Source organism: Nuphar pumila, chromosome 10 (genome assembly GCF_984573655.1).
Source record: "Nuphar pumila chromosome 10, dmNupPumi1.hap1.1, whole genome shotgun sequence".
Taxonomy (NCBI): domain Eukaryota; kingdom Viridiplantae; phylum Streptophyta; class Magnoliopsida; order Nymphaeales; family Nymphaeaceae; genus Nuphar; species Nuphar pumila.
In genome coordinates this window covers 104,179,096-104,188,624 of record NC_143258.1, presented here as the reverse complement: position 1 = coordinate 104,188,624, position 9,529 = coordinate 104,179,096, and positions in this window count along the sequence as shown.

Genomic DNA, 9,529 nt, shown 5'->3' with positions numbered 1-9,529 from the left:
TTATTATTGATTTTTTATCAAAAAAATTGAACGATCATAAAGTTTTTATATATTTTATGACAAAATCTGCATAAAATATAAATGAAAAATAATTAATATTTACGAGAATGATGAAGTTCACATATATATTTTATGAGGAAGAAGAAGTCTACATGTATTTTATGAAGAAGAAAGTCCACATAAAACATAGGTAACGATGAAGAAGTATGCATATCTTCAAAACATATGTGAAGGTTAAAACAATCATTTTAATGCTCACCATTTATGGTTTTGAGCATTTTTTGTCGTACATTATAGTCATTTTATTGTAATATTTGTAAAAAACTATCACCTGTCACTCGGATATCATATAGCTATATCATAGTTAGCAATACATGAAATAGCAAAAATCGTTGAATATTGAATATTGAATAAGTTATTTGAATACATACATACAGGTTTAATTCATTTTTAATTGTATAAAAAAAAAAGATGAACTTATACGTGAGGTTTTTTAATGAGAAACAAGTTAAAATATAGAAACAACCTGATCCAAATTCAAGAACTAGTATGGCCAAATCCAATTATATCCATAATTGAGTTCTTTTTGAAAATTATTTTACCTAAACATATTTTTTCTTGTTCTAATCGTTTCTCTCAAAAGAAAGCAGTTTTTGTTGTTTATTTTAAAGACCTTGTTCTTTTACTTTTGAAGGGAGTTTTGGTAACTATGGGCTACCACTATGATGGCAATTAAAAAGAGAAATTTCATGATTTTTTTTTATTATAGTGGCATCTTGGTAAAAGATAGATCGAAGAAGAGTTATGCAAAGTGTGGCTTCCGTTTATTACAAATATTATAGTAGCTGAAGGCGCATGGGTGACAAGGGCCCAACTAGAGGTGTCAACGGATCGGGTTTGGTTCGGACCCAGGTGGAAATAGACTTGGACCCAATTTTTGGGTATGGTATTGGATCCAAACCAGTGTCTAATCAGGTTTACTATAAGAAAAATCATACCTGGACCACATAAAAACTACATGAACCAGACCCGGACCATATAAAACCATATTTTTTTTATCATTTTTACATTGAAAAATTGATGGTCTTAATCGGAACTCAGGTCGGGTCTGGGTCTGGTATAAAATTTCATAAACTATACTAGGGTCCATGTATTAATTGGACCTTTGGGTTTGGACCCGGATCTTAATCGGGTTTTTCTTATTTATCACCATACCTGAACCCTATAGGGTTTGGGTCGAGTTTGGGTAAACCTGACCAGTTGACACCCCTAGGCCCAACATTTTCACAACAGGCATAAATACCTAAATACCCTTGACTTATTTTATAAATTTTAAACGTCATTTTTTTAGAGTGCTTCTATGGTGCTATTGGTACACACTTGATTTACATAGTTTTAATCTTCAAAAGCAAAATCTAACCATGAATCATTCTCAATATACTTCATTTATTCATTTTATATGTTAAAATTGGCTCAAATATGACATTTTATGTTATTTTTAAACTGTCTTTATTTTCCATAAATTATAAACTTTCACCATCTCAAAATAGAATCTTTTGATAATTAAACATGATAAAACTTTATAATATACTAAATAAATCATACTAGTACGGCTAGATCGACCATTTGGTGGCTAGATCTATGCAAAGAAGAGTGTGTAGCACCATAAGGTGTCATGGCAAAATTTGAATTTTATGGGGTTCGAGTACTTTTACCAATACAAGATTTTTTGTCTTTTTAATTTTCATAAAACATCATTACCATAATTATTAAAAATATTTAGAAACCTCCTAAGGCCACTTTTCTTAAAACTGACTTGAAAAGTGTGAAACCATTCACTTCTTTTATGCTCCTGAAACTTTATGAGAAGCTCCCTTTTGAAATTGAAAAGCACAACCCCATATGACTTAAAAGACATAATCTAGTTGCAAAGCAGTGATGCAAAGTGAAGACAAACCATTATTATGGTGATGATATCATAGTCAAGTGATTTACAAAACTAGGTGCTTTATTTGTTCTTCTCACAAATTTAACATGCTTTTTAATTTCATGTTGAGGAACCCTAGCCGAGAACCGGGTCACTTAATTATGGGCCCACATCTTACTTTATAGTTTATACAACCAAATGGTGGCCCAATTGAAAACTTGTCACTTCATTAAAAACCTAACCTAACATACAACTGGTCATTGATATGCTCCATCAGGCTGTCAGGATAGTAAGTTTGGCATCACATCAACCATAGTTACAAATATGGCCAATATTTTGAAAATATCACAATCTTCACGAGATATTTTCTGAATGCGCCAAAAAACATGATATTTTGAAAGTATTGCCCATCACATTTTTTATATTATTAATTGATAAAAACACTTTTATTAGAGTTCTTATATTACACACACATTATAAAACTAAGCTGAAAAAAGCATATACAATTTTCATCTTGAATACAATGCGTGGACTAAGTTAAAAGGAGATAAAAGAGGTTCTGCCCAGTGGACAATCATGAAAATGACCTAGAGAATTTTTCAAAATTTACTTTTTTATTGAAAATACCACAATATTTTTGGTCGCCAAGATTTTTCTGAGCATGAGATTTATGACTGTTATCAACTTAATGAAGTTTATGGATCGTGACACAACATTGGGTTCATGAACTTGATTATGTCTGAAATGATGCCAAACAAGCACTTCATCATCTAGTTTTTCCTTGACCTCGTGCACCAATATGAGAATAAGCAATCTTCTTTATCATAAGTGGGAAAAAAATCAATTAAGCGTCTCAGTGATGGGATTGAATACCCGCATCAAATAAGAGTTCATGAAGGGGGTTTGGCTTGGTGGGATGGGGCCTAGGCAGCTAGGCAGGTGGTTTAGGTTCAAATCTCATGGGTGTCACTCCTTGCGCAAGCCAAAGTGTGGTGGCTTTTGAGGGTAAAGGGTAAACCCATAGAGTATTATGCTGCCAGGATAGTGATTGTAAGTTTGACAAAAAAAGCTAGTGAGGTTGTCGTTGTTCTTGGGGGCGGTTTCTTATCGACCAAAGACCGCATACCAACACTTTTCCATGTGTTGAATCATTTCATTGGCCATGCGCATCACCTCATACACAACTGCCTAGCGAATGATCAAAAGGCTTGCAGCGGTAAGGAAGGAATGTCATGTCACACTGGCTTATTAAAGAAATATGCCTACGATAAGTGGTATCAGAGCAAAAAAATTCACAGAGACCTTGTTGTTCATTGTGTGCAACATCGAAAAGGACAAAAATGATTTATCTTGGTTACACAAATTTGTGCAGTTGAAGTATTGTTGACCAAACACAAAAACAAGATATTGTCAGGATGGTATGAGACATCCTGACCATGATAAGCAGAAGTGCAAGGTTGCTATTCAGTTGGCTAAGAGAACATAGATAAGCCAAAGATTTCAATCACTTGTGTGTTTGGCTCGTAGGTGAAACATGACAAATTGTCTTATTGAAGAAATAGGCCCGTGACAGTTAACTTGCCTTAAATAAACAGTTAAATCAATCATTTCTTTGAAGGAGCTAGGAGGAGACTTTGGACTAGTTTCAAAGTGGATCTAAGGAATCTTCAATTAAAAACAAATTTACTTCCATTTAGGGCTGAGAAATTAATGAGACCAACATCTTGTCATTTGGCTCAGACTTGAAAATTGAGCTCAACAAGCTGAGCTACGAGCCAAATCATTTATCGTTTAGGTAAATGAGCCAAGCATGAACATGTCAAACTCTGCTCTTTTGAGACTCATTTTATATATTATATAATTATATATTTTATTTATATATTTTATTATATATATAATATACATATTACATGTGTTTTATATATTATTATATAGATATTATATGTATTATATATATATTATCAAGCTTAAAATACTTAAAAATAAGTTTTTAAAGAAAATGAGCAGCTTATAATCGACTCGTAACAAGCTAAAGATCGGTTTGGCTCGTGAAAAGCTCATGAGCCAAATTTGAGTTGGGGCGTACCCTTAACGAGCCAAGCCCGAACAGCCCAAGCTTAACTCATTCGACTCATTTACCAACCCTACTTCCATTAGACCTTGGATTATTCTCATAAAAGGTGGGTCTGTTAAGGGTCATATGCTAAACTAGGGCTGGTAAACGAACTGAGCAGATTGTGACTTGGCTCAGTTCAACTCATCATGATCTCGTTTGTGATCGGTTCATATAGCTGGCAAGCCAAGCCACAAGCAACTCGTTTAGCTTAAATGAGTTGAACCTGCATACAGGGTGTTCGGCTCGACTCAAGAGAGCTTGTATAGATAAAATATATATTTTTTAGGTATATATATTTTAAGTGTAATATATAAAAAAAATGTATAAAATATAAAAAAAAGAAGAATGAATGAAAAATATATTCATAAAATATGAACAATTAAGTGCAATATATATATATATATATATATATATATATATATATATATATATATATATATATATATATATATATATATATATATATATATATATATATATATAACATGAAATTTTTTCACACGAGCCAGCTCGTGTTCAGCTCATCTCTTTCATGGATGAGCCAAGATGAGGCTCGGCTAAAAACGAACATGAGCCGAGCCACGAGCTCAATTCACTGGTAAACGAGTCGAGCCCGAATATGCCATGTTCGGTTCGTTTGGCTTGTTTACAACCCTATGCTAAACCAATTCAAATCCAATCCCTTGGCATGCCGACTCCCATATGGCTTTCGAAAAATGCTTCGTGGATCCTTTTTGGTTTGGACTTTCCTCTATGACATTGTTAATACGGAGATTAGACTCAAAAGTTGGGGGTTTCACCTTGCTAGTCGTTGTTCACTTTGTCATTGTTAAAAATAATTCACTCTACACCTTTTTTGGAATTGCATTTTGACGTGATCCACCTTGCACCCAACTTGCATTGACCTCCATATAGATTGGAATGCATTTCTTTTTCGAGGGAGACTTTGATTGCCTTACATTCGTATTCCAAAGGTCGATGGAGGTTTGTGTGGCATGTCTTCGTCTTGACAGCTTGGAGGCTTATTTGATTGGAACAGAATCAACACATCTTCAAGGATCACTCTTGCAATCTTCACTCTATCTTATGCCAACTTAGATGGGAGGTGAAGGAAAGGGCTACCCGTAAGTGGCCAGGGCAATCTTTGTACTTGTTAGGGAAGCGTTGGATCACAACTTGAGGCTGCTCACCATTTGGGTTGGGTCAGTTGGCCCTTCTCTTAGTTAAGGGATAAACCTCTTTATGTTCTTCTATGTAATCTTCTTGTATTTGCTGGATGGGAGTGTGATATCTCATCATGAACAATCAATGTAAATTCTTATACAGTGTTTATGCTTTAATGATATTTATTATGTTCAAGAAAAAAAATTATACAACCCAAGTACCTCACACAAACGTACCAAGTTAGATTGGGTCAAATCTCACTCAAGCCCTATCTGGTCCTGACAATTTCATTTGGGTTAATCTATTTTACATGTAAAACTCGAATTAATTTGACTAGTCAATAATTGAGCCGCACCAACCTCTTTTCATCCCTGATATAGGTATGATGCAAATAGGAGATGTGAATCCATGATTTTCATAAAAAATGGACACAAATAACAATATGTCTATTATTTGATAAGATTCTAATTTACCAAGTAGAAGTAGAAAATAAGGCTTAAACTTTGAACCAATGCTAAAATCAAATCAACACTTCACCAATTTATTGAAAATCAAATAGAATTGATTTTCTTTTTCTTTTTTAATATTTTGTGCTAATTATGATATTTGTTTGCTATTACATTTTTTAAGTATTAAATAAGTATTTTAGAATTTGATGTAACCTCTAATATTTCTGCATTTCCCTTTCTTTAGATAACTTTTCCTGATTTTTTATTTTATTTTTTTGGACTTTTATGATTTTTTATTTTTTTACATAAACCAATTGGAAATAATTTGATTTGATTCAATTGTATCATTTTGAAAAATGATTCTGTTTGGAAACCAATTTTGACAACATTTGCTTTCCAATTATTTTTAACGCTATTTTCTATTGGGCGCCTTCCTTGCTACAAGGTCAAAGCTGGACTCTGTGTAGGGTGGGATGCAAACTAACCAGACTAGGTATGAAAGTTTTATAATTTTTGGTTGTTCTTATCCGATTCAAATTCGATTTTCCTATGTTTTAGCCGATCTAGATCTGATTCGTTTGCATCCTTTGGACCTTAAGGTTTCACCAACTAAAGGCATGCCTATATTCAGTTAATATTATTTAGAAGCATTTTCCCATTCAATCTTGTAACATTTTGATAGATCTGATTGGTTTGCATTCTTAGGACATTCGTTAGATCCAATTAGAAAAAAAGTTGGCTCTTGTATCAAATTTCTTAATAGCAGTATCAATCTCTATAGCACTTCGATAAATGCCTGAAAGTCACATTCAACTCTATATCAAAAGTTGTTAGAAATAAGACCATATGAAAATCAAACTTTTATTGGTTATGTATCAACATAAAAAAGTGCATCTAACTAAGGTTGTTTTCATTTGTTGGATTTTGGCTCAAAAACTATCCTTAAGTTTTTCTTTTATTTTTCTTATTTTTCAAGTTTACAGGGAATGGTTTCTCTACAAAAGTTTAGTACCACATTAAAGGATTTTGGGAAGCTACTTATCCTTGTATAGAAGGCTGGTGCCTTAAAAGGACAAGGCCCTCGTGGGCATTAGATCTTGGACTTGGACTTGTGCATTATTTATTTTTAAACTTTGAATTTTGAACTTTGGATTTTGACCTTTGGATTTGGATATTTGACTTATCTTTTTAGTACTTGAGATAGTGCCTAACGGTTTTGCATGGGCACTAAAGGTTTCACCTTTATCCTTGCTTCAATTGTTGATTTATTGACTTAGTCAAGATCAATCTTGACCTTGTAGGATCATTTTTGTCCTTGTTTTAGTATCCTCCTGGATTACTGGCCGTTTTGACCCCACTTATTTACGGCCTTTATGAGTAGACTGGGGCTTACATAAACTTCATTCCTCTCCCATTTCTCTCATTTATCTCATTATCTCCTTTCCTCTCACATAAATGCTCTCTCATATTTAGGAGCTTTGATCTCTCTCTCCTCTTTTGGTGTTTCGTGGTTTAGTGTTCGGATCCAGATTCAGTTACTATTCGGATCTAGATTCAACTGCTATCCAGACTCACTTGATGTTCGGATCCATTACTAAGATCCTGATCCAGTTGCTATTCAGATCTGGTTAATGTTCGGATCCATATCCACTTGTAGCTCGAATCTATACTCATATTCAAACTCGGGGTTCATTCTCAATTCAAATATAGATCTTCCTATCCTAATCACAAAGTTGTTCAAGGTGGTTCGTGTTGAGGTTATTGGTTTCATCAAAAGTAGGGCATGAATCGATTTTTTGAGAGTAGGTGAAAGATCAATTGCATCCTCGTGGCATAGTTGCACGAATACTCATTGCACTGTTGGGTTTGGATCTTAATGGATCCACATGAGTCAACCCACCAAAAATCGGCTTTTTAAACCCGATATGTTTGGATCCTTATTTGAATCTAAGAGACCCAAATGGATTAACACACTTGATTGGGATTTGATCCACTTGGCAGACTTGATCCAAGTTAAAACTAAATTGTTTTTGAATCCATATTTGGATCTAGAGAATAAAACGGGCAATGAATTTGGGTTTGAATCTCAGGACCAAAAACTTAAAACCATTACATCCCCTCAACCATCACATTCCTTATTTCTAATCCCTTAAATCCCTCACCAAACATTTTCGTAAATCTCTCACTTACCTTCCTCTCACATTACTCATCTCACATCACACTCACACTCATCACTATGTATTTTCCTCAATAAATACCTTTCCTTGTTAACTTTTTCTCTCACTCTCATGTTTTCTCTCTCATTGTCTCTCTCTCTTTCTTTCCTCTCCTTGGTACCGATTTTCTTAGAGTAAAAAAGCTCATTCTTTTCATGATTTTGGGAGTGACCTCAAATTAGGCTCTCTTTAAATCTATAAAATTGGGGTACCTCTCAATTATGGAAGCTCACTATAAAAAAAAGTTTATCATTTTCAAGATTTTCTACTCTTTGTAAAACTACACGAATTTTGAGGTAGGGTAAAATTTACACTAACTCTAGTATTTATGTGATTCTAATGTATGTTAGTGTAGCGAGTATTGTTTGTGTGTAATTATGATGTTTGTATATAATTACGTATATTTACGAGCTTTAAGAATGTCTACATGAAATTGCATGTACTTTGAAAATTGTATGTATGACTTGAATTTTGTACGCATGACTCGAATTACATAAGAATTATGTATGCTTGAGGTTTAGATGTTTATATTATAAAATATGCATGTTCACATACACATGCATGAAATATCATATTTTATGTACGCATACTGGATTCACATACATATGATTTGGATTTACATGTTTTATATACACATGCTTCAATATTCAATTTACGAATATATGGATAATATATGTGATATTACTTGTGACTATGTTATTGTCAATGAATGAGATAATATGCTTCTGTATTATGTTGAAATGTCACATGATATAGAGTTATGAATGCAAACGACAAATGCTTAAGCTCAGGATTGAGCTATGATTCATGAAACCCTATTGGTTATGATAAATGCATGATTGTATGAATGATGCATGAAATAAAATATGTAATTGATCTTTTGAGATCAATTGAATGTTTGAGCTCAGACTGGTGGCTCATGACCTTGTGAATAGTCAACCTAATTGATATGTGTTGGTGCCCCAAGGTGGTGGATGATAATCTTGCGATTTACATTATCATATGACTGAATTTATGATGCAATGCATGTTGAATGTATACATGCTTATGCTCGAATTAGTGGTTATCGATCCTATGAGCGATCAACTGTATGCCAATATAATCTACTTGATAAAATAAGCCATTAAAGAATTGCTTTCAAGAAGAAGATTATGTGTGGTTATACAAGCCTAATACTAGGTAGTTTGATTGAGGCGAGCCAGTGAGGATGTACAAATCCAACAACAGGTAGTCTGCTAAGACGATTTTGTGAGGGTGTACATGACCAAGATCTAGATATGATCCAATGAAGATGATTCTGTAAGAGTGTACATTTTCAAGATCTAGATATGATCGACTGGGACAAGCCTGTGAGGATACATGTTTCCAATATCAGGTGATCCAACATGAAACTTATTTTAAGATGTGTAAAATCTTTGAAAGATTCAATAAGTTAAAATATTGATTGTAATGAATTATGATAATCAAATGAGGTGGTTGAGATAGTCCGTTGTGAATCTATAGATTTAGTTATACTTTAATTATTGTATCATGATTACATGCTGAACTTAGATCGACTATAGATTACAGTATGATTGAAATGAATATATTGATATATTAGGTGAATGACACATCATGCCTATAAACAAATATGTTTACTTATTAGGTGAATGATACA